The 27,419-nt window shown below is 38.4% G+C and overlaps 1 long non-coding RNA gene across 3 annotated transcripts; it reads right to left on the bottom strand.

Annotated features, from left to right (window-relative positions):
* Positions 1 to 56: 56 nt before the first annotated feature.
* On the bottom strand, positions 57 to 27,138 carry LOC139046621 (uncharacterized). Of its 3 annotated transcripts, XR_011506921.1 has the most exons (4): positions 7,566 to 7,701; positions 4,339 to 4,461; positions 2,376 to 2,560; positions 60 to 430 (listed from the first exon to the last, which is right to left on the bottom strand). It is a non-coding gene; the product is annotated as an uncharacterized lncRNA (long non-coding RNA). The 3 variants fall into 3 exon arrangements; XR_011506920.1 differs by lacking the exons at positions 4,339 to 4,461; positions 7,566 to 7,701 and adding an exon at positions 26,904 to 27,138 and having other exon boundaries at positions 57 to 430; positions 2,364 to 2,560; XR_011506919.1 differs by lacking the exons at positions 4,339 to 4,461; positions 7,566 to 7,701 and adding an exon at positions 26,904 to 27,126 and having other exon boundaries at positions 59 to 430.
* Between the last annotated feature and the right edge of the window lie 281 nt (positions 27,139 to 27,419).

Here is a 27,419-nt window from a genome sequence, read left to right as displayed (position 1 = left end):
TCAACTCTGCCATTACAGCACAGAAGCAGCCGTTGACATATGTAAACAAATGGCATGACCGTGTTCCAATAAAACTTTATTTACAAAAACAGATAATAGACTAAAATTGGCCCATGGGCTATTGTTTATGGACTCCTGAGTTAGACAAAATCATTCAGACCTGTAGAAGTAACACAAAAAAAGTACTTTATATATTTACATTTTCCCAGTATTCAGATGTCAAAATATCCTCACCTTTTTTTAAAAAAGCAAAGTTTTCATAACTTCTAAACTCGCAGAGATTTTAAACCTCTTTATTTGGTCCACAGTGGCCATTGTCTTTGAGTTCCATTTTCCAAGCAATATGAACTCTTAGTGAGAGGTGCACCGTTATCATTGAGAAGATAAGTGATGGCTGTCCTCTGTATGCTAGGATGGATGGGAGGAGATTCTGTTACAGAAACAAAAGATAGAATCAGGATGTCTTTGCTTTCCATTACTTCAAGTAGCTCACTCAGAGAATTTTTATTTCCCACTCCTAAAACTCCAGGCTCTGTGAATTCAAGTGTTGATTGCTGGAAGGGGAATCCTTCTACCAGGGGACACAGTAGGGTCTCATTAAACTCTCAGCTATATCTGCCACCCAGTCACTTTGTGGTCCTCAAGCCAAGAGACCAGCAAGGAAGGAAAGGAGTCACCATCCTGGCATAGGTGACAGACTATGATCATCAAGAGGAAATAAAACTGGTGTTACACAATAGGGGCAGATGTCTGACACCCAGGTGGTCCTCTGGAGTGTATCCCGGTGCTCCCCTGCCTAGTGTTGATAGCATATAGATAAGTACAGCAGCCACAGCCTGAGACAGGCATGGTGGCCAGGGGCTCAGACCCCTCAGGGATAAAAATCTGTCACTCCACCACGCCACCTAGACCAGAAGAAGTCCTAGCCAAGGGTGAAGGGAATGGGTAGGAAAGGTGGAGATAGAGAGTATCAGTGTAGCCTGAAACTAGCTGCAGAAACAGAGGACTGGGTTTATCTGACTATTCTCCCCCTTGTAAGTTTCCCCAAGAAAAGAGACCCACCAGAATGACAGAGGAGCTGTTCTTAGATGGGGTGGCCTGACTATATAAAGCAAGTGGATCTGAGTGGCACCAGAAGTAGGTTTTGGTGGATGCTGTGGTGTCCTACCCAGATCCCCCATCAGAACCAATGCCCATGTTGCCAGCTACCCGAAGTGCTGATAGCTGATGGCTCATAGCTGAGACCCTCCTCAGAAATTTCTATCGACTCAAGGTAGTGGCCTTACCCAAATTACATCCCCTTTCTGGGAACAGCCATAACCAATGGCTGGTTGATGCAGGGATACAAAGGCCAGTCCCCTTGCCTCAACTGAGGACAACTCTGAATGGCCATCCCAACTCCAGAGCTCTCCCTGGGGTCACCTGAGCTTTTATTACAATTACAACTGCATTGCAGCCCAACTTGTCACTCTGCCCATTCCTACTCCCGTCCCTCCCCAAAGGATGTTGCTCCTGGGAGCAGTCACAAACAAACTTCCTGTACAAACATTTCCACTCAGAGTCCTTTTCACAAAGAATCCACCATAAGTCAGCAAGTGTATGTGAGGATTGATCTGGTACTCTGTTGTGACATGAAGTGAGGGGATAATAACAATTCCTACCTCATAGCATTGTTGTAAGGAGTCAACAAGCTAATTTAGTGAAAGAGCTATGCAGACTGTAAGGTGCAACATGAATTTAACATGGCATTTTAACAACAATTAGTATTGTTATTACTTTTCTGTCTCAGGATGTATTCACCAAAGAGAGGTTATTGATTTTGCCATGCTTGTCTGCAACAAAGGAATTTTAAAAATAATATTAGTGAACACATTACAGCCTGATGTTCTGAACTTGGTCTTTGGAGCCAGACAAAGCTATATCTCTATCTTTTGCTGTATTGTACTGAATTGAAGACACTAGTGATTGTAGACTATAACACAATGCTTTTTATCTGTTAAACATTTTATCTTAGAATTAATGAAAGAACCTATCTAAATTTAATTAGCCATAGATTTTTATCATAGAGTACTTCTGTGTATATGTTAAAAGGAAAATATGTGTGAAAGAAATCGGTTAAGGTATTTCTAAAGCTTGTTCACATGTAGAATCTGACTCTTCTGAATCACATTAGACTCAGAGTGACGGATGTCCACATTTGTCCACACTGTATCATCCAGTGTCCATCAAGAGCGTGGACAGTGCAGCACTTTGTGAAGAAATCCACAAAGAAGTAGAGACGCAGGTGCTAGCCTTACAGTTCTGCAGGGCCAGCCTCCTTTTAACTCCAAGTTTGGGAATGATGCTAAACTAGTCTGATGTACCTCCTTTCTTACCATCCCCACAGCCATTCGGTTTATGGAGGTTAAATCTCACTGCTGCCTCTGGGATTTTCTTCAAATACTTGGTGAACATTCTGCAAGTTTTCATCCCGGCACTCTTGATGCTTATGACCAAGCAGACAATGACAACTGTCATGACTGCTAGCTGGCTCCATCCATTTTGAGATGTGGCATGATATCTAAGAAAATAAAATGTAAAAACAAAAAAAAATGTTTACCTCAGAAAAATGAAATGGAGTAATCTCTCTCAAGCTGTTTTCTTATACAATAGGATAATGGTTCCTCATCGTATGGATGTTCTAAGGGCTAAATAAGATAGTCCACAGGGAGCAATTGATTAGCAATGTCTGGCACATAGTGTGCATTTAATAAGTGACATTTACTATTACTGTTGTTATGGTTATTAGTTAACCTGGGCTAAAAGATGCCTTTCCATCAATACCATATACTGCTGAACTCAGACTTAGTAGCTGAAAAATGTCACCCAACGACTGATTTCGTCTCTTACCAGCCTGAACAGGAAGTATGTGCATGACTTCCTGGAGCCTCCTTTCTCTAATTTGCTTTCCTATTTTATCCCTAGCGTAAGCCTCCTTTCCTACCAGGATTGAAATTCTTACTATTATACTTTCTCTGGGGAAAACAATGAAAATAAAGGGACTGAGCCTAGAAGATCTATACCAAAAATAAAAATGCACATAGAGGTGCCCATCAGAGCTCTCTCATCAGCTAATATTAATTCATCAGTGAGATCGTACTTTCATGGCTCACATTCATACTCTCACTGGAGTATAAATTGAGTGAAATTCAAAATAAGAATGCACTTTAGCTTTTCTGAGACCTGAATTTAAGTTTGTCTACCATTACGCTTAAAATTATTCTACCAAAGACAGATCCTTAAGGAACATTCAAATCATGTTACATGGTCCACTTATTGCTTTAAAAAATATAGTTACCAAATATGCATGGATTCCAAGGAAAAGGAGGAAAATCTCTTTGCAACTGCTGTTTCACTCTATGGCTGCCTCCATGACCAATGATGTTCGTATTATTCACATAAGCCAGACAACAGTGAGTTTTACTCTCTTTGATGATCATATTACTCAGAAGCCTCTTTGCTTCCCAGAGACTTCCTATCCTGCCTTTTCAGAATTGCAAGCATTCCAGCAATCATTTTCAAACACCTGAATTTTACTAATAATCAGGGATCCTGATCAGGAAAGACAAACTCTGAGAAACATGCTTAAAGTGATGAAATACTTTTTTTTCCAGACCTAGAACAAAGTATATACAAATCCAAATTTCACATTTCACAGGCATGTAGGATTTCGTACATGACCATACACTAAACACTGGATGGACTGTCAGATTCATTTGCCCTATATAGGATTTTATTTATTGTTAATCGATTATAGAAAGTTTTGTGTTATGGTTATGCATATGAGCTGTGATTACAAAATAATGAGACAGATTCCACAAAACATGCACAAAATAGGAACATATGTACACCAGTATAAATATATATAAATTAGCTTGTATCCAAATTCCACATTTGCTTATTTCCAAAAATAGTATGAGAAATGTAGTCAGAGTTGTTTTCCTCCCCCTAACGTGTCACCTGTCTTCTCTAGCAGCAGGAAATTGTCATCCAATTCCTCAGCTACCAGAGAATCATCTAACCTCTTCCCATTGCCCACAAGCCCTCATTATAGTGCTTGTGAAATAAGTGTTCTTTCTATTTCTGCACACAACTAAAAAGAAAGAAAGTCATAGGTTGGAATGTGTCAGAAGTCGTTTGGTTAATACTTGAGATTTACCAAATCGGTAATAGTAGCAACTCAGTAAAAGCCCCAATTAGTGCCCGATGGGTACCGGAAATAGCCTCACAAGTCAGTGAGACTGAACCAGTGATATTCATTACACGTTCTAAGAATGACCTTGTCTCAACAAATCCCACCTGCAGTGTAGGGTCGTGGCTGGCGGAGCAAGCTCGCACTCAAAGAACCAGGCCTGCAAATAGCCCTCTCAAGAGATTGGCCTCCCCAGTGATTGAATGGCTGAAATTGCTCTGAAGGCTGGCCTTTAAATATCCAGAAAGAGAAAATGAAACTTGAATTACTCAGCTGGTCGAAAGAAAAAGGAAAAATACCTCTGTGAATTTTAATATTACTCATGGAAAATCACATCAGCCAAGATGGCGACACAAGAGAGATTTGATCCTGCAAAGTCATTGAGAGCAGAACCTCTCTGGCTTGAGACAGAGAAGGGTCATTTTAAGGGTAGATGCAGCCACTGAAGCCAGATGGGGATTAGCATGCTAGATGGAAAAGGAAAAAACTCAAGCAGAACTTTTCCAGAATTTGAAATAACTTCAGTTAAATAGTGCCCAATTCTCTCACTGGCCTTGACTTAATACAGATCTAAGCCATTCATTTAGACTCAGAGGAAGGAAACTTAGATTTGAGTAAGGTCATGAGAAGAGAGCTATGAGGAAAAGGGACCATCCTATTATGACTCTTTAAAAAGTAAACAAAAATGGGGGCTGGCCCAGTGGCCGAGTGGTTAAGTTCGCGCGCTCCGCTGCAGGCGGCCCAGTGTTTCGTCGGTTCGAATCCTGGGCGCGGACATGGCACTGCTCATCAGACCACGCTGAGGCAGCGTCCCACATGCCACAACCAGAGGAACCCACAACGAAGAATACACAACTATGTACCAGGGGGCTTTGGGGAGAAAAAGGAAAAAATAAAATCTTTAAAAAAAAATTTAAAAAAAAAGTAAACAAAAATGATAATAATTGAATTTAAACCATTTCCTCAGAATTCTTGGGCCATAAAGAACACCACGCTATTCCCATGAAGTGTTGCTTTTAAAGCATGTTACTTACGTAGTATCCAATTTAATCATTCCAAGTGCTTCTTTTTAAGACAAGTTATACTTTTTCCTCAGGAACATTTTTTTTAATTGAAGTAAAATTGGCATACAATATCCTATTAGTCTTAGGTGTACATCATAGCCATTCAATATTTATATATATTATGAAATGATCACCACAGTAAGTCCAGTTACCATCTATCACCATACAAAGTTACTATATTATTAACTATATTCCCTATGCTGTACTTTACGTTCCCAATACATATTTATTTTATAAATGGAAGTTTGTACCTCTTAATCCTCTTCCCCTATTTCACCCACTCCCTCAACCCCCTGCCCCTTCGGGTAACCACTAGTTTGTTTCCTGTATCTATGAGTCTGTTTCTGTTTTGTTGTGTTTGTTTTGTTTCTTAGATTCGATATATAAATGAGATCATCTGGTAGCTATCTTTCTTTATCTTATTTCACTTAGCATGATAAGCTTTAGGTCCCTTCATGTTGTTGTAAATGGCAAGATTTCATTCTTTTTTTATGGCAGAGTAATATTCCCGTGTGTGTGTGTGTGTGTGTGTGTGTGTGTGTGTGTGTGTATACACCACATCTTCTTTATCTATTCCTCTATCAATGGACACTTAGGTTGCTTCCATTTCTTGGCTATTAGAAAAACTTTTAAAGAAATACTTTTCACCACCCCAGTTACCCTTAATGGAAATCTTTATCTGTGCTCCAGTTTGCCCTTCCCTGCCCTAGTCTGTATGAAGAGCTAATGGTAGGGTGTTCTTTCTCTCAGTTTCTCCATGGAGCTTCATTATGCTGTTCTCAGTGTTAGTGCAGTGGGGCATGGTCTGCAGTAATTGATAGTTCCATGTTCCTGGGCAAGGGTCACAATTCTTGGTGGCTCCATCATCTTGACACCCATAGTCCTGTACATCCTGTATCTGAAAAAGGGTTTCTAATGGATTAGAGAGAAAAGCAGCAGGAAATCTCTGCTGTGGTCATTTTGGAGAGGCAAAAAATCCCCCAAGCAGGAGGTCGGGTAGAGGGTTGAGGAATTAAACGAGCCAGGCAAAGTGCTGATTCTGTGTCCATTAATACTGCAGATGCTACGATGAACAGAAGGAGGAAGAGCACCCCGTCCTGCCCTGTGGAGCTTGGAATGACATTTGAGGTGGTGTTGGCAGAAAGCACTTCGAGAAACAAACTAACCAAAGAATACCTCTCAGAAAGAATAAGTACTTTTTCCAAAGAAAAGGATGAATACATCCTAAGGTTCCAGAAATCTGGCAGAAAACATAAATGGAGGTGGGCCGCCCATGATACATTTAGGAGGAGAGGTGGGGATGGTGGCAACTGGAGCTCTCATGCTTCATTGACAGTGGCAGCCTCCACTCAGCCAGCCAATAGTTGCCATCCATAGTGATATGGAACACTCTGCTTTTTTCAGAGAAGCTAGATCTAGTATGTATATGTGTATGCACATATGTGCATGTGTGTACGTGTGTGTTGACAATGAATCTAGACAATACAGTTATGCGTTGTTTAACAGAGACTATACATTCTGAGAAATTCATCCTTAGGCAATTTCATCATGGTGCAAACATCATTGAGCATACTTACACAAACCTAGATGGTACAGTCTGCTACTCCTCTGGGCTATATGGTACTAATCTTAGGGGACCACCATCATTGGTGGTCTGTTGTTTACTGAAGTGTCTTGTGCGGTAGATGGCTGTATTTAATTACTTCAGAGACCAAACAAAGAAATGCCTGTGCCCTGATCCAGTCCATTAGTCTCTAGTTTGTGATCTTAAGAATTTCATTCTTGGGGCTGGCCCCGTGGCGGAGTGGTTAAGTGCGCGCGCTCCACTGCAGGCGGCCCAGTGTTTTGTTGGTTTGAATCCTGGGCGCGGACATGGCACTGCTCATCAAACCACACTGAGGCAGCATCCCACATGCCACAACTAGAAGGAACCACAAGGAAGAATATACAACTATGTACCAGGGGGGCTTTGGGGAGAAAAAGGAAAAAAATAAAATCTTAAAAAAAAAAAAAGAATTTCTTTCTTGGGGACTCCTTAAAAATAAAAAAATATGCATACAAAAGATAGATAAAAGAAGGAAAGAAAAAATACCCACAAACAATTGGTATATAGTTAGCTATGTCACCTGTTTGCCCAAGCCCCCCAAAAAACAGACACATTTATTAATGAGATGTTTGCTAGCTGCCATATCAGATAAGACTTGAAATCTCATTGACTTAACACAATGAAATGACATACATTAGAAACAACACAATTATTTCTTGCTCACCTGACAGTTCACTCTTGTGTTTTGTGTGGAGGTGAGAAGGTGGAGGGTGGGAGGGAAGAGCTTGTGGGGGGACAGAGATGCTCTCCAGAAGACTTCTCCCATCTTGTGGGTCTGCTGCCTTCAACATGTGGTTCCCTAGGTTGCTCTGGGGAGTGGAGCCAAGAGGTTGTCTCCAATCAATCAGCCAGAAAGGGAAGGAGGACTGATCATGAAGGAAGGTTTCTATGGGCCACGTAGAGAAGGGGTGCACATCACTTCTATCCATATTCCATTTGTCAGAACTCAGTCCTGTGGCCACACCAACGCACCAATGCAAGAGAGACTAGAAAATGTTGTCAGTCATGTCTCAAAAAAAAAAAAAAAATCAGGAAACTGGTTTGGAAAAAGATATATCTGCCACCACAAGGAGTTAAACTGGAGTGACTTTAACAGTAGCAAACGGGGTTTTCTCCCACTCTCATCCCTATTTGTTGCTGTGAGCCTCCACTCACAGACTTATTTATTTCTGGGAACTCCCAAAACATGTCTTGCCTTTCCTCAGGGATGTATCCTGTGAGATACCACTCGCTTGATCCAGATTCCTTTGATGTGCTTTCAAGTCTCCCAAAACAACCTCAGGAGTTACTCACCCACTGGGAGTGCCCAGGATTTCCTTCCCATGCCCCCAGGTATGGTAACACCTGCTGCCTGCTGCCCCACTACTTACGATGTTTGGGTTTTGTGATTTTTAACTTGTAGCCTCCCTCTCATTCTCTAGGACTCAGATGTGGTCCAGAGATAAATCTAAATTTCAGGTTCTTTATTCAGAATTTGCTCATCCTTTTAACTTTTCAGTTATTGGACCAAGCTTACCATGACTGAGTCTCTTTCCCTAAAGTTCAGACCCATCCCAAGAAGCACCTTCACCCCTCATGCACAACAATTTTCCTAGAAAACCCTCACTACCTGTTCCCAGGAAGGCCCAAACATCTTCACATTCAATTAATTGATTCAACTTTGAATCAAATTGCAATCCTTTACTAAATTTAAATAAAAATTTTCTGCACAACATCAGTGAAATTATATGAGAATTGTCTCTAAAAGTTGCTGGACACATTTTTTAATCAACAAAACAATTTTTTAAACTTTAGTTATTCCAGTATTCTTTCACATCTCTAGCGTCTCCAAAAAGCATAGCAATTTACAACTATATTTACCATTAAAAAATTATTGGATGATCTAAAGAACCAGCCAGAGCCTCACTCCACCGAGGATGGAATCTCAGTGACCACATATCCCACCTTACACTAGTCACGTCACTTTGTCAGTTGATGAATCTATGGTTTCCAGTGTTGACATTATTTACCCAAGATCACACATTTACCAAGTGAAAGAACTTCTTCAGGATCCAAGTCCTCTGTCTTCTTGATGTATCTAATCCTTTCTCCCACACCATAGTGCTTCTCCAAGTTTGCAGAGAAAGAGTTCTAACAAAAGTCTGAGCATTTGTCACCTTCCCCTCTCTGCTCCACCTCCTCGATAGTCAATTTTTTTACCCCTTCAACTCATTTGTTTTATTCCAATAAGATTAATTCTCTTCATTTTATCCTTCTTGAGGCTATTCCACCAGGTACTTCTCAAAATTTAAATATGGAAAGCCAGCAAACATGAAGGGAAGTTCCAAGCACACCGTTCAGCTTTGACTTCCACATAAGTTTTGTGCATTATAGTAATGAACTCAGTAATCAGCTATGCGACTCAAGAAGCAGAAAGTTGCTGCTTTTCCATCAATTTCTTTTAGTATTGCAAATATTTATTACCTACTTAATGGAGGCCTTCCATTGCACAAGTGCAAAATTGCTTCTATTTATCAACATAAAGTATGCCCTTGTGGTTTCAATATATCCTTGCACACATAACGTCTTTAACATTCACAAGATCTAAGTTCTGAGAAAGCCAGGTAGGAAGTAAGGATTTGAGTTAAAAAGAGTGTTCTAGACATGGAACACTTTAGCATTCAAGGTAAAATTCAAGATTTAATCTCAATAGTTAACCACAATAATAATCTAAATTTTGACTTTTGAAGATAAAGTCTATTGTGCTGTGACCTCTCTTCATTTACAGTCTCTCTTAACGGTGATTTAAAGCTTCCTAAGAATGTTAAGGCTTCCTTTGCATCAAACCAAGGCATTCTGCCTCTCTCGAAGTTTCCAATCCCCAGCCATGTGTAATAGGCAGGTGGTAACCCATGGTCTCCCCATCACCATGTCGGCCCAACTGTTCTGGGGTCACTCATGAACACCACATGACTAGAAGCTGATTTTTCACTGTAGCTGGAAGGCTTAGAGTTAGAAGCTCAGGCAATTCATCCAATGCCATTAGCTTTGTGCTGTAGTCTTTCATTCTATCCACACAGTGACAGCAATTATTTTCCGGAGTTGATGCTGTGGACGGCTGCCCAGAACCCTGGCCCCTCAGGACGGAGGCACTCTTTGAATCCCCAGCTGCTAGTAGTGTTGGCTGATAACTGCATCCTTCTCTAGAAATTGCCCTCACCAAAGGAAGCTGCCTCATCTCCAATTACACACCTGACCCTGCAGTCTGAATGAATGATTCTGCAATATGAGGGACACAAAGGCCAGGCCTCCTTGCCTCAATCTGTGACAATTCAGAAGGGCTACCCCAGTTCCAGAGTTCCCCACAGGATCACATGAGGCCTTTAAGGCAACTTCATTTCAGCCCAACATCCCCCTCTGCCCAATCCTGCCTCCATTACCCCCTCACAGGGGTCGTTTCTGAGAGCAATTCCCAACAAATCTCCTGGAAGCAAATCTGAGAGTCTGTTTCCAGGGAACTTAATCTAAGCATGCATGAGGATTCAGCAAGACTGTAACAATACCTTGACAACATCTTTATTCCTCTGCTATGCTGTTCAAATTATATAAATATGAATAAATAGATAGATAAATAAACAAATATAGTTTCATGCATGTATGTGTGTGTATATATACAACGTATTGATTGCTTCCTACAGCCAGGCACCCTTCTAAATGCTTTCCTTATACTGACTCACTTAATATTCAAAACAATGTTATGAATATGGTGTGCTCATTGTTCCTATTTCCAGATATGGAAACTGAGTTAATTACCCATATCATAAAGCAGTAATTAACAGAATCAGGATTTAAACCTGAGCCAAAAAACTCACATAATCGTGTAAGAACATTGAGAGCCCAATTGAAGGACTGTGAGATTGTGTTGCTTTGTTTGGATCATCGTCACAGCATCTGAGGGATTCAAAGTTCTGTACATCTTTTGTTTCCACCTTGTCCTCTTCGTTCCCACAGGAGTCCCATGCTGCTTTTCATTAATGTAAAATTATGCATTTTACTTCTGAAGCCAGTAACATTAATCCTATTCCCCTCGCTAACAGTTGGGTTACGAATTGTTGTGTTGTGCTATGCTTGCTACTGGGACATGAGGAAAAGTCTCTGGGGGCTTATAGGAAAGGATTCATTGGTTATAAAAACACACAAATGAAGAAAAGGCCTCTTTTTTGTCTGGATGTTGTTTTGTGATGTGGCAACCAGAACAGCAGCCACTGTCTGTGATCATAAGGGATGATAGCTTCAGGACAAAGCCGATGGGCTGAAGAGGGCGGAGAGGCAAGGTGGAGGGATTTGGGGCCCACACATGTTGTTCAGATTCTAACTTAACCAGCTATAGACTCATCATACCTACAGACTTCATCTTATGCGATATAATAAAGTTGAATCTGAGTTGTGGAGGAGGGGTAGCTACTTGTAGCCAAAGGCATCCTAACTGTACAAAGCCTGTAAGGTTAGAAGAAAAATAAGGAGATTTGAGGTTGAGTGAAATGAACAAATATCAAAAAAATACAGTAATAAATAGATGACAACAAATGAGTTGGAAATTAAGACTAGTAGAAAAGTAAGACTGAGAAAGCAGGATAAATGATGAGAGGAAAAGGTCAAATATCACAGACTTAAAGATAAAAAGTGAAAGAGATTTTGCAAATCTTTGTACGGTACTGGAACTGGCCAGTCACTAAACCGAATTGAACAGGAGTAGAAAGTCATTTATTAAAGTTATTTACTTATTAGTAAAGTTATTTCCAAGATCCTTCAATCATTTGCCTATTTTTATAATATTGATCCTTCAAGAAGTATTCAGTTTAAATTCATTGAACTTATTTTTTGTAGCAATCGTCTTACATTTCTTGTCTCAATTGGCATTGTTTGCCCCATTTTTAAAAAGCGATAACTGTGGCTTAGAGAGGTTACAGTAATGTAGTTATGACCCTTAAATTTACCAATAACAGAAACTCAACTTGAATCAACTTAAGGGTACAAAAAAGGATTTATTTATAATAGATTCCCTTATTTCAAAGTAATAAATTGTCATGAAGGAGATGTGAATACAAACCACTAGCACTGAACAGTGCAGTTAAAAATAAGGATAACCAAGGAAAACTTTAGAAGCGGAGAAGTAGCAGAGAGGGAGCAATCCCCCCAGAACTCAGCATCCCACAGGTTAAGCAGGGTATAGAGGGTCTGCATGCACCAAGGCCAGAGTTCCATTAGTGAGGAGTGTGCCCCCATAATGCTCTACACATTTACAGAGTCAGAGGTGAGGAAACATCCATGTGACTATGTAATCCTGGAAGATTCAGGCACAGAAATGGCCTGGTTAGAAAGGGAGAGACTCAGAGCCCAGCAGCTGGTATGGGCATGCTCTTCTGTTGTCCTAACTCGGACCTACTAAGCCAGCTTTCAGCTATGCTACCAGAAAGCATGGAATAAATACTTCTCCAGAGCCTCCCAGACTCATCTCCAGACAAGAATGTAGGTAGGCATTGGGAATGAACTAGAACAGGTCTCTCTATCCATCATCTTCATTACTCTCTCTGGACCTAGTTCACAACAAATGTGTACCTTTTACATCTCCATCCATACAGGGAAAAACATGGCTGCCACCGCTCCTGAGTGTACATTTATGGTCCAGCCACCTAGAGAAAGACTGAACCTGCTACAAATATCTGAAAGAAGAAAAACAAACTCGTGGGCCTGGGATAGTATCTACTGGTCTAAAGAACTATGGTCAAGGAGTTGGGTCATATCAAATGTGTTTGGGGTGTCCATTACAACCCTGTGGAAGGGTGCTAGGCAAATAATTCAACATGCTTCTACTGTAGACAGACTGAGCAATTGGCCAGTGGTAGTAAATGTTAGAACACAGGTTTGAACTTCAGTCTGGTAATTCAAAACTCTGTGATCTTCATCAATATATTACGGAGATGGATGAATGGAACTTGGAAACACCAGAGGGCAGTAACTAATTTGCACCCACTTACTGTTCACATGCCCTTTCAGCTCTTCCTGAATCCTTAGAAATACTTGTGGCTTTAATTTATTGAGTCAAGATGTTCTTTATACCTGATATAAAAGCTATTTTGAAGAAATCTCAAAGAAGCAAATTTCCTACTAAATAACATCTATTTAAAATATAAATTTGGAAATACTCTAAAAGGCTAAAATAGTACAGTAGTTGAATCATAATGCATCCATATAATAAAGTGCTACACATCATTAAAAAATATGACTGAAATGTTTTAATAACACAGAAACGGTCATAATATATGAAGAAACAGGATACAGAACTATATGGCATAATCCAAATTTTCTAAAATAAACAGCCACATTATGTATATTCATGGCAAATAAATTTAAGCATAATGTGGGTGGAAGGACTGCAGATGAATATTATCATTAGATTTTTTATTGTTCAAATAATATAAAACATGTTCACTTCTATATTCAGAAAAAAGCACTTTATATAGTGTTTGTGCTAGAGATAAGTTATGAGTGTTTATTTATAGATTTGAACCTATTTTATACAGTTCTAGGTTCCTTTTAGGTTTTTTTAAAAAGAAGCCAAAAGTAATTATTAAAGACTGCAAAATCATAGAAGAACTTCTGAATGAGATGAATGAGAAATTAGGTAATGAACAACGAATCAGATTTGTAAGATATGAGTATTTCTTTTTCTTTCTTTCATTCTTTTTTTATACTTTGTCTTCTAGATGTATAGATAAATTATCTCCCAGGAAAAGCTTGATTAATAGCAAATAAAATAGAAGGTCAAATAAGAGACTTCAGAAGACGTTGAGTGTCTGATGCTAAAAAAAGAAAAAGATTTTATAGTTAAAATAATTAGGTTTATCAAAATGACAAACGTTTTGCTGAAAAACCTACATATCTAGAAGTCAAAGATCAGGACGTTATTTGACGAAACCCTGGTTTTCATTTTTTTGTCAACACTCACCTTACTCTGCATTAGTTACCTTGTCTAAGTCTCTTCCCAAGACTGTTACCTCTTTAAATGTAAAAAATTGTTCCTTTCTCCTTTGTAGCCCTAACATCCGCACACTGTGAAAAATGTGGTCAAGTTGAAATGCGACTCCGTGTGGCCCCTCGACAGCCTGTTTTCTAGGCAATATCACCACACGTTGACCAATTCTCCTTGCCCTCAGGCCTCTTTGCCCTTCTCATGCACACAAACACAACTCCTCCCCAGATCAGAATCACTCCTCCTGGGACCTGACCCTTTGGAATCAGTCTTTGCAGGGTCCACTGAGCCACCTTTGACCTCTATGGTACAGCACCTGCAAGATTCAGCATTACAACTGTAAAAATTACTTTTATAGTTATAGGTTAAGAGAACTTCAAACACAAAATATTTCCAAAAATATTACATGTCACTATTTACTATCATTAAAACAAGTTTAGATGTATATCTGGTTTTGCAGCTGGTCTTCAGCTTCCTTTCCCAGTTGCATCTACTTTTTAAAAATCACACAGTCCATTTTATTTTCTGCTATAAAATTAATACATGTTGAGAAAAGGTTGAAAAATATCAAAATCCAAGAATAAGAATAAATTCATTCATAGACTTGCCATGGTAATAGGCTTATTGTCAGTATTTTAATGTATTACTTCCAGATTTTTCCTACGCATGAGGAGTTTCATATTATAATTTCTATTATAAAAGTGTAAAATACAATTTTGAATCCTTTTCCCCACATTTAATGATTTACCATAATTACTTTTCTTGTCATTAAAATTTCTGTGTAACATTCTCAATGGTCCCAAAATATTCTATCTGATGATATGTTATGGCTTAGTTAGTAAGTGCTCTCGTTATTGTATGTGGACTTTTAAGACGTTTTCATTAAAACTAATACAAGGTTACATGTCAATTATATCTCAATTAAAATATTTTAATTTAATTTTTATTTAAAATATTAATGTATTAAAAATATTCAATTAAATAACGTCTGTTTAAAAAAAAAGATGTTTTCATTGTTGCTAATACCGTTATCAATATCTTTGTGGACAAAGCATTTTCCATATCCTTAGAATGGAGACCCATTGATAGAATCATTGGGTGAAATGAAGTGAACCTGTGGTAAACTGTTTCTTTGGTGGGCCTCCTGGTATTCATACCCATGTGTAGCCCCCTGCCCTTGAGCCTGTTATGACTCTGTGACCAACTTTGATCAGTAGAATGCAGCAGAAACAGCACTCTGCCAGTTCCAGGTCCAAGCCTTAAGAAAACCTGGCAGTTTCTGCTTTTGTACTTTTGTGAGAAGTCTGACTACCCCGAGGTCGCCATGCAGCGAGAAGCCCAGCCTAGCCCTGTGGAGAGGCCACGAAGAGGAGCATCCAGGCCCTCAGTCAGCTGAGCTCTCACCTTGTCGCCAGCAGTGGCATGCCAGCTTGTGGGTGCGGCCAGCTCAGCCGAGCCACCCCAGCTGACCCACATAGGGCAGAGATGAGAAATCCCTGCCGAGCCTGCTCAAACACAGAACCAAAAGCGGAAAAATTAAACGGTGGTTGTTTCAAGTCTCTAAGTTCAGAAGTAGGTTGTTATACAGAATAAGTGAAACAGAACATTTAAATATATTTTTTAATTTCAAAAACAAAGTTCATTATTTAAAAGTATATGTTTCATATACGCAAAATTCACATACTAGAAAAATTTTTTCTCCAGAGGCATTGAATAATGGATTTATATTATGTTTAGTCTCAGTGGGGAACAGATTACTGAAGATAAATGAAAAGCATAAAGAGCTATGAGAGAGCAATAAGGATTTTTGTGAAACTGTGGAAATGCAAATGTATATTCCAAATTCTGGTTGTGAGGCAATATAATCAACAAGGTTTAACCAATTGAACGCAGGAATCACAGTATATTATACAATTTGCACAATTATCAAATTCTCCTATTTTCCAAACTAATGATTAAAATGCTTATGAAATAGTAGGAACAGTATTTCTGCAAGTGATTTGTTAAACATTTTTAATGTGCACTGCCAGGTGGTGTCCCACCTAAAAGGTGTTAAGGTAGCTGTTTCAATAAATCCTCGCAACCACTGTGTACTAATCTTTTAAAAATACTCGCAGAATATGCCAACTTAAACATGTATTCCACCTACGCTCCCTTTCCAACATCCATTAAACCATGTCTTCTTTACCACAGAGCAGCAAGGCCAGGCGAGCCAAGGAGCAGATCCCAGATAGGTTGGGAGCCGCAGTCCCCAAAAAGCCCTCTGGGGGAGGAGGGTGCCCAGGACCCACCCCCTTCTGGGTCAGAAGGGAGCCAGCAGCCAGGCTGGGGGCCAGGCACTGAGGTTTGGGGTGTGGATCACATATGGGTTCTAAACGTTCTGAACTTTGAGCTCAGTGACCAGATGAAACTTTTTGATCGTCTCACACGGGGTAGGGTGAGTACATTGTGTCGGTGGGTGGAATATTGTTGACCAAAAGGGCAGATGGTGGTAGTCAGTAGCATTCACTAAACATTTCTCCCCCGTCTAGGCACAAGGTAAGGTTGCATTCTCTGGCTCCCTTGTGTTTGGGTAGGGCCAGATGACTTGTTCTGACAGATAAGTGGTAAGAGGAAATGCTGTGTGGTATTTCTGGGCCAGAGTTCTTCATTCATGATGCAAGATCCTCCAGAGCTTGCTTTCTCACCTTTGTTTGGTGACCAGCAATTCTGACAAAAGTGGCTAAGTAACAAATAAGACTAGAACTCCCTGTACACATACAAAGAACATGGAACGTGACCAATTAATACATTTTTATTTTTTTTAGCCATTGATATTTGGGAATTATTACCACAGTATCATCTAGGCTATCCTGCCTGCTACCACCTCCTTATCGTAACATGAACTCCTCCCTGGACTTTGCCAAAATGGAGCTAGCAAGATTTTATGTACCTCTGCTTTGAATTACTGTTTACTTCATTTGCCTGTGGATTTTCTCATGATAATGCCATTACCCCATGATGTGGGCCCTAGGAGTAGCACCTGTGCAATTACAACTTTTACTCATATCTTCCTGCTACTCAGTTTATGGCTCACTGGATCTTGGCTCACCTTACTCTTTCTGTGTCAAGAATGCCATCACTCAGCAGTTTTCCTCTCCTGATATTCTACCTACCTATCTATTTATCAGCTATCCTTCTCCTGCTTATCTATCCTTCCATGTAACCTTCCCTGTCTATCTGTCTGTCTATCATGTATCTATCTATTCTAGCCAGCCTGTGCAGCTTCTCCAGGGAGACTCTAGGGAGTATGATGGAGGCACCTCTCAGTGAGGGTCTATGCTGACAGTAACTTGACCCTGGGTCCCCTACGAGGATTGGGGAGCATCTCAACCGTTACTTAGGTTGGAGTTGAGTATAGCAAGGGGCACTGGGAAAGACTTGAGGAGGTCTGGGAGCTGGTGGCCATCTGTGAAATTGGGAATCAGGTTGGCCTTGCAGGAGCCTTAGGGTATCCAAGGAACCAAGCTGGTTCCCCCTGAATCAGGCAGAAGACTGATAGGGGTGGAACAATAAGGTCTTCTTGTAAGTGGTAGTGGCCACAGGAGGAAGCTGGGGATTCCTTGGCTGCCATGTCACTTTATTGGCTCTCCTCTCAGACTAGGACCCACGAGTCAGTCGGACACATTGAGACTGGCTCCTGTTAAGCACCACACCCCACTCAAGTTCTCTTCAGTGTCAATATCCATGCAAGTCTCCACTGGAAGCGTAAAAAGAGAGATCAGATTTTATAAAGCAAAAAACCCTGCCTACCACAGACTAGTCACTGGAATTTCTACATTTAAAAGAACGGATCAATTGAAGCTAAACATAATTTCAATAAAATATACGCTTCTGTTCTGAAGAAATGTGTCCACCGGAGGAGATAGATAGGCCAATGTTCTCATATACGGACCCTGAATTTTATGAACATCCAAGGATGGTGAATGTCAACTTGAATATTCTCTTTAACGTGCTCTTTTTTGAAGCAAGAAAGGACAAATGTTGCCAGTTCTGGGACCATACTTGAAGCTAGAAGAAAAATTTAATTCAACACTCTCATTTTACGAAGAAAGGAATATTGACCCACAAAGCTCCTAGAGCCTGAATCAATAGTTCCCCTCCAAATTATTGGACCTTTATATTTATCTACAGTGGTAATAAATCGACAATTTTTTAAATTTCCTTATGCTCAGGATCATTTATTTCAAGTTTTAGACCAGAACTAAGCTATAATATTGATATTATTTTTCTGACCATCTTAATTATTGCCTTTAAAGCGGTTTTTTGTTCTTTCCTCTAGGCATGAAGCTTTGCCATTTAGAAACTCAAAGCAAAAGAATCACTAAGTCACTCAAACTCTAATGTCTTGCTCAAAGATTAAGTTCTTATTTCATATTCTAATTTATTTTTATGAGTCAGTGTTTTTTTTGTATTCATAGTACTAAATGAATATAATTTGAAAAAAGTAATTACTTTGGAATGTAGCATCATGAAATAGAAATTAAATGCATAAGTACATCTACTCAGCTTTTCCCTCAAGGTGATAATTTCCTGTGTACCCAGTTTCTAGCATAATGTGCCGAACTTAGGAGTTCAATAAAAATAAACAATATTTACAGTGATGGTTCCAAGTCTCTGCACATTAACATTTAAATGCAGTGTATGTCCATTTTCTAGCAGCAATGAGTCCAGCAGTTTCTCACCACCTTGGTCCAGGCTACCATCATCTCTCATCTGAATTAGCATGGTAGCCTCCCTAGTGATCCCCCTACTCCTTTCCTGACTGTCATCATCTCTTCTCAACACAGTAGACAGAGCGACGCTGTTAAGCCTGTGTTAGGTCAGGCCACTCAACCCAAGCCTTCCAATGGCTTCCCATTTCCTTTAGAGGAAAGAAAAGTGAAGGCCTTGCAGTGGCCCATAGCCCCATGTTATCTGACCTCATTTCCTACTATTCTCCCCCAAATCACTTGGTTTCAGCCACAGTGACCTTCTTACTATTCCTCTAACACACCAGGCATCCTCCCACCTCGAGTTTTTCCACTTCTGCTGTTCCCTCTACCTGAAATGTTCCTCTCCCAAATACCCACGTGCCTGGCTTTCTTGCCTCCTTCAAATCTCTGTAAATATTATCATCTCAAAGAGGGCTTCTCTAACACTCTAAAATTCCATTACACACCCCCTTCCCTGCCTTATTTTTCTCCATAGCAAGCATCACATCCAACACAATGTGTGTTCTTTTTCTTTATCATCTCTCCTCCCTCACCGGAAAGGAAGTTCCCAGAGTGAGAGGGCTTTGACCAGTTTGCTCATTATGCATAGTGCCTAGAGTAGTGTCTTCCACAGAGTAGATTTTTAGTAATATTATTAGATGAGTTAATCTTAAGTGGTCTATAAAATAATTAAACTTAAAAATAATAAATATATCAAAGAAAAAATTAAAACCATAAAGCAAGAACCAATCGCTATGAAAAGAATAGAAAAATTTAAAATCCAACAGATGTCTTAGAAATAAAAACTATAGTCATAGGAGCTAAATACTTAATGACTAGATAAACTAACTGGTTAGACACAGCCAGAGATATAATTAGAAAACTGGAAGAAATTACTCAAGAAAGCAGAACACATAGATTAAGAGATGAAAAAGAGAAGTTAAGAGAACAGAACAAGAGAGTCCAAAAAAACTGTCTATAAGAGTTCCAGAAATGGGGAAGTAAAAAGTAGAAGAGAAATTCCAAATAGATAATTGCTCATTTTCCATAATTAATGAAAAATAAGAGTCAGTGAGTCCCAAACAAAATTGCAAAACATCAACAACTAATAGAAATATATAAAATAATAAGAGAGAATGAATCAGACTACTTGCAAAGGAAAATATTAAGTTAATACAGATAAGTGCTCCCTGTCTTTCATCCTCCCTCCTTCCAAGAAGCAACCAGTATCTGGTAGTTAAAAAAAAAAAAAAAAGATCAATAAAAGAACAATATGAAAAAGAATAAGCAAAATTTGAAAAGAACCAAAAAGAATTTCTAGAAATGAAAAAATATAACCATTGAAACAGAAAACTTGTATTCATTAAAGAGATTACTGATGATAGGAGTTTTTGTGGTAATTCTCTCTTGAGGTTAAGATTTTGAAGGCTTTTAGTTTTTTCCTGATTTTTTTATGTATCATCTGAATTTAGGTATAATTAGCTGCATTTAGTGTGTCTTGCTTCAATAATAATAAGCCAACTACTTTCACAAATTCTGGAGGCAATGAAAAGGAATTCTCTTATTTGAATATGTCTGTCTCTAGTTAACACTGAAGTTAGCATTGGTCAGGATAGGCTAGGCAGGCTTAAATCAACAGAAGCTTAGTTCTTGCTTATGTCAGATCCTCTTCATGGGTTAGATGAGGGCTATGTCATTCTGACTTTGGACCCAGGTTCAAGGAAAAACCACTCTTCCTGGCATATTACCAGCAGGAGTGGCGGAAAGAAAGATCGAGTTCAGTGAGTCAGCACTGGCTGTTAACACTTCCTGCTGCAAGTGACACACATCATTTCACTCACAGTTCACTGTTCAAGAAAGTTCCATGTCCATGCTCAACATGCAGTCATACTTTGTACCTAGAAGCAGAAATAAAATTTTAATGTAAAGCATTAACAGCTACTCCATATTTTTCATATGTTGTTCCCTTTTTGTATTTCTTCTTAAGTGGATTGTCTATTTAGTTTCTTTGACTATCTATTAGGATCTTTAGAATTTTAACAACACTTGGTTCACTCTTAACCACAACCAGAGCCCTACTGAAGCATACTTCTAACCTCAGTCTCCAGACGATTTGAAACAGCTTTCTTTCACCCTAAATTGGGGGCTCCTTTTCCTGACTTAGATGTTCTCTTTCCTTTTTTAATAGTCCAGTACAAAAGTCCAACAAAAGCTTGTTTTTGTTCTCCTGCCTCTGTATAGACAATTAATATAACCGTCCCTCCTCATTTCTGGACATAATTCCTCTAAAAGCCCCAAGTTTCTTCACTAATTTCATCATTACCCATCTGTCACATCCACTTCCACTCCTAGATCACCATCTTCGTGACCAGAGCAGGTGGTTCCCTTTGCAGATCTCACCATCAGTCCACATATTCTGGAAGGAGAGCTCTTGATAGATATCCATGGGATGTTTTGTACAGTAATGACAAAGATGGCGAAGAGGATGCCCAATGTCCACTCACTCACTGGTCTTCAGTCATCACAATTTTGTAAACCTAACTTTGCTAAAGCAATAGCAGAGAGAAAAAGCACTGACAAATTCCCAATACAACATAACATTGCAGTTATTTCCTGAGTAATTTCCAAATGTTCTAAAAGTGCTAGCCATGTGTTGGCACATAGTAGATATTCGATAAGTTGAATCTGAATAAAATAAAGAGTGGAACCACATATACAGAGTTCATGGTGCATATGAGATAATCTATACAGGTTTTTGGTTGATTATCCCCAACAAAAGCCTAATACTTTTGGATATTCAGAATGATTAAAAAGAAAAAAATGAGAACCTTAATACTTTCAGCATATATTCTGCAAATATTCTGCAATTAGTCTATCATAGCTTTTGGCTAATTAACACTATTTTGGTGAACATTAAAAATTGTAACATGGTTTATGTAATTAAAGCAAAAACTATCACCTGCCTAAAAGTAGTTGCAGGTGGAAGGAATTAATGTGCTAAGCAAAGTGCTTGCTTGGTTGCAGAGTATAAATCTTTCATTACAGTTTGCTCTGATGTCTGTGATTCAGAGACACAGTTATTTTGTGAGGAAATTTTAAAGGAGTAGAAAATATCCTGATCTTTACATGGTTTCTTTTTATTCTTATGATCCAACTTACAGCAAATACACACGTTATCCAGGTATTAGCTACTAAAGCAAAGAGAAGATTGCATATGCTCAAAATTATCCTTTGAAAATCCCTTGGTTCCCTGGTGAAGAGGTTGGAAGACACCTGATTTTGGGAGAATAAGTTAAAAAATAACTTCAACAATGTTTTCAACAACCTAAGGAGCACACCTTGCAGAAGCAACACTTTAAAAATGTTGTCACTTTAAAGAACTTAAGCCAACCAAGGGAACAGCATCTTTTGGCCTCCTAAATTGTTATTTTTACTTCTTGAAACTTTATCCCCTTGACTGAGCATGTATTGTTGAATTCACGTAAGTTTAAGGTACATATCATGCAGCTCTACTATAGATGCTTTAAAAGACTTATTAGTGTAATTATATGCAATGCTAATAGCATTTTTGTTTATTTAAACTTCTTTAAAATTGTGCTATGAAAAAACACAGCAAAGTCTACAAATTATCAATGAAATGCAAGTTGAAGATCTGCAGAATCATGGTATTTTATTTCACACTTGATTGATTTATCAAAAGTCCATCTTTCATAAAGAGAATAGCATCCCTGCTTTCAGAAGGAGTCAGTGGGAGCACTAACAGGAGCACATCAGAAGCACTTAAACAAATACTAGTCAGTGATTGGCTGTGATTTACACAAACAGAATGTTTGAAAGCATCGAATCATACTTCAGCCAAAATGTCCCATATTTCTATATTTTTAAGGCCTAGCATTACCAAGAATAGTGAAGCTAAGAATGTTCTCAATGTTTTTCTAACTTCTTTTTGATGCAAAAGGATTCTGGTCTATATAATCCTTCTGTGATAAGGTTGTTTACAGGCCTTCTGAGTGTACAATTGGCACCCCTGATTAGATTTGCCTGGGTTTCTGAACAAGAAAAACTTTCAAAATAACACTCTTTTAGTGTTGTAATTGGTTTGTAGTAAGAGATAAAACAAAGATAACAAAAACCTTAATTATTATATTTTTAATGCTACCGTTACTGTATTTTCTAAGTGAGAGTTGTCTAAATTTGATTTGCAAGGATTATTAGCAATGTTAATACCAAAGCAGAGAAAATCATAAGTGGGATATTGTTTTCCCATCAGTTCCTCCTCTAGAGATGACTACTCAAATCTAAGAGGGAAACACTCATCCTAAATATATTACTTTACTTTTCTGCCTCGGTGAGAAAATAATTGCAGTATAGCTGTATTAAAAGCATTTTTCTTTGAAGATTCAATGTGCTGCAGAAGGTTAAGATCATTCTGAAATGACTTTAAAAATCAATTCTCGTTATACCAGATGTGTATGTAGATTATTGGGTTGACTGTATACTGACCCCAAGACAAACCCTGAAATGTTATCTTTTTAAAAATAATTATATACTAGATAAGTTCTTGTTTTCTTAGCGTTTGACTCTTCCAGAAATAAGTATTTTAAAAATCTGATAAATTGAAAGTTTTGATCTGCTATTAGACCAAAAAACCCTATTGTTTTCCTTAAAATAAAACATAGCCAAAAGAGAATTCATGTCCAATCAATGATATTAATTAACATTACTCTACTATTTAATAAGAGTTTCTCATGGTAGGATCAGCTCTAATATGAAGACCTGGGTTCCAATCCTGCCTTTGCTGCCATAAACTTTGTGGCCTTGCACAGACTACTCACACACTCCTCTATTTTCACATTTGCAAACGAGGAAGATGGATCCAATTTTCTGTAAAGTTCCATCTCTCTCTAAAATGATTCTCCAGAGATGCTGTGAGTATCACAATGGGGTAGTTTAATTGAGGTACAGTATTTCAAAAGAATACTTTGGGACCTCCACTTCTGACAGATTTATCCTCCTTCCTGAAACAAGCGAAAACATGGAGGAAATATATGAAACAGTGGTTTTTGAGACACTGGATATTAGGCAATGAATGACAGTGACCCCTGAGATACAGGAAACAAATGAGGTGAGCTCTCATTTTTGACCTAGCTTAATGCCTTGAGAGAGATTCCAGGCCACACCACAGGAAGGGGGAATCCAGATGGAGCCACGTTGACTTCCAGGGTTGAAGGTGAGAGTCCAGAGAGACCAAATCATCTAGCATTCATGGGATACAGTCCCAGAGAGGAGAGAGCTACATGGAAGGAGAACACCAGACACCTGCAGAGGGGCCCCCTTGAGTATATCAGCATTAGATAGAGTGTGTAAGAAAATTACTCAAAGTTTGGAAAAGAAGCACCCAAAGTGATTAGAAGTAACAATATCCGGTGTTCACACAGTACCTGTTCTGAGTAACCAGACTGGAAACCTCATAATTCACTTAGGAATTGGATAGAAGATAAAGAAGAGTGTTGCCTCAGTAGTGAGGAATATTTAGCCCTAAACTGAGAACAGTTCCCATCTTGCTTAAAAAATCAAGGCCTGAAAGAGTCAGACAGTTTCCAAGTAATTAAACTGCATCCATGAACAAAGTTCAAGAACATTTATAGGTGTACAAATACATCACTCAACCAACAAGGTAAAAGTCACAACATCTGATACACAATCAAAGATTACCAGACGTGCAAACAAGTAAGAAAATACAATCCATTATGAGGAGAAAAATTAGTCAATCAAAAATGAACCAGAACTTATGTAGATATTAGAAATAGCAGACAAAAACATTAAAGTAATTATTATAACTATGCTCCATATCTCCCAAATGTCAAGAAAGAAAATGGAAAATATTTTTTAGGAGACCCAAATCAAATTTCTAGAAATAAAAACTACAGCATAGGAGATGAAATATACATTGGAAGGGATTCACAGCAAATTAAACATTGCAGAAGAAAAGATTAGTGAATTTGAAGACTTAGCAATAGGAACTATCCAAATGAAATGGAGAGAAACAATAATTTTAAAAAAACAGAGTAGAGCAATTGGATGCTGTGGAATGACTTCAAACAGACTAATATATTAATAGTTGATGTCTGTTGGCAGTGGTAAAGATAGAAACAATACTTGAAAAATTAGTGGGCAAAAATTTTCCTAATTGATTAAAAACTATAAAGCCACATATCCAACAAGCTCAATAAATCTCAATCATAAGAAACATTAAGAAAAATACACCATGGCACATCAAAATCAAATTTCTTAAAACCAATGATAAAGAGAAATCTTAAAAGCAGCCAGAGAAAAAAAGGTGTGCTACACGTAGGAAAAATTTAGGAACCTAGCAGATCTCTTTTCAGAAACAATTCAAGCAAGAAGAGAGGAAAGCAACATCTTTAAAGCATTGGGGGACAAAAGCTGTTATCCTAGAAGGCTATATCCAGAATTAATTAAATATACCATATTAATAGTAGAAAGGACAAAATCCATACAATTATCTCAACAGATGCAAAAAAATTTGCCAGATTGAAAGCACTTTCATGATAATAACTCTCAACACACTAGGAATAGAAATTTGAGAAGGAAATTTCCTCAACTTGTTAAGAAGAATCTACAAGAAATCTTACAGCCAACATCAAACTTAATAGTAAAATATCGAGTGCTTTCCCTTTAAGATAAAGAACAAGACAAGGACATTTACTCTTACTGCTTCTCTTTGACAACGTGCTGGAGGTTTAAAAGGGAGGGTACAGCTTTTCAACACAATTGTTCTGAAACATTTGGATATCTGTATGCAAAAATTAAACATCAATTCATATTTTGGGCGATATACAAAACTTAACTTAAAATAGATCATAGACTTACAGATAAAACTGAAAACCATCAGCACTTCTAAAACAAAACACAGGAAAAAATCTTTGTGATCCTGAGTTAGGTAAAAATTTCTTTGATATGGCACCAAAAGCATAATCCATAAAAGTGTAATTGCACTTGAGCAAAATTTAAAACTTCTATTCTTTGGAAGTTCTGTTAATAGAATGAAAAGACAATCCACAGACTGGAGGAAAATGTTTGCAAAGCATATATCTCATAAAGGACGTGTATTCAGACTACATAAAGAACCACCCAATTAGAAGAAATAGATGGGTGTATGTGCACAAACATTACATATATATAATTGTGTGTGCATATATATATATATGTATATATATGTATATGTATATAATTGGTTCTATTCCTCTGGAAAACCCTATTACATACACCAACTATATGATTAGGCACACCACTCATAGATATATACCCGAGAGAAAATCATACACCTCTACAAAGACTTGTACACAAATGTGCTACAAAGAAAAGCAGCCTTATTTGTAATAACCAAAAACTGGAAACAACCTAAATGCCCAACAACAGGTAAATCAATAGAATAAAAAAGAGTGGTATATTATCAGCAATAAAAAGAACTGAACTATTAATAAACGCAACAACATGGATGAATCTCAAAATAATTATGCTGACTAAAAGAAGCAAATAAAAAGACCACACACTGTATAATTCCATTTATATAAAACTCAAGAAAATACAAACTAATCTACAGCAACAGAAAGTGGATCAGAGTTACCTGGAGAGAGGCAGTGTGGGGACAAGTGGGAGACCGCACAGGGCCATGAGGAAACCTTAGGAGTGATGCATACATTCACTGTCTTGCTCATGATGATGGTTTCACAGGTGTGTACACATGTCAAAACTTACCAAATTTTACATACTAAATATATGCAATTTATTTTAAGCCACTTATATCTGAATAAAAAAGATTATTTTTTATGTCACTACAGTTTGGGTTCAACTTGGGTTCCAGGTTGAAATACACCTTGGATGAGCTAAATATTCTCTCTCAAGATAGGCTCCTTAGATACAGAAATAGATGTCTAATTACACTTTGGTTTAGGGATAACAAAGGCCGCATGTTTGAGAGATATATATATTCTTGGGAACAATTTTCAAATATATGTTCATTCTTAAAAGTCTTTGAAAGTTGCAGTTAATTATTTTTGCTCCTATGGTCTTACTTTGGGTACAACAGGTAAAGTATTTAATGAGATCAGTGCTGTGACTTACTCCTATTAGTTGAAACTGTCATTCTTGAATTAATAAGATTCCACATACTTTAATGAAATTGCTGCTCTCAGGAGCACACCGGAAGTGAGAATTGCAGTGCCGAACTTACCAATTGCACCCTTGAAGGACCAAGTGGACCCTCGAGGAGAAACGAGCTGTTTCCACTCAATGGAGCCATCCTGGATTGTTCTGAAAGGATGTCAAGAAGTCATAGATCGCATTGCCAAAATGAATAAACAAATCATATATAATCCATTTGTATGAACAAACTTGTAGGAAAGACATCCCTTTTTATAATTCAAGTAAAAGCCTGTCCCAGCAGAGGTGACAGTGCCCAGCACTCTGGTCACGTGTGTCCCAAGGCTTCACGTATTTATCATCCCAGGAGTGGGGGATGATTGAAAGCAGGCAGGCTGGCACAGTGGAGGACACACTGGCCTTGAAGTCAGAGCACTCATATTAGGTTTAGGAACATGGGAAGATCACTTATCCCACTGAAGCCTTGGTTTTCTCCCCTACAAAATAAAAACAATGGTACCTGCTTTGCATACAATACAAGAAAGTTTTGATCTGAAACAACTGAAATACGATGTGTAGAAGCGCTGAGAAATTTAAGACAGCTAGA

The sequence above is a fragment of the Equus asinus genome, chromosome 11, assembly GCF_041296235.1.
Source record: "Equus asinus isolate D_3611 breed Donkey chromosome 11, EquAss-T2T_v2, whole genome shotgun sequence".
In the NCBI taxonomy this organism is placed as follows: Eukaryota; Metazoa; Chordata; class Mammalia; order Perissodactyla; family Equidae; genus Equus; species Equus asinus.
This window is presented reverse-complemented; position numbering and strand designations above follow the sequence as displayed.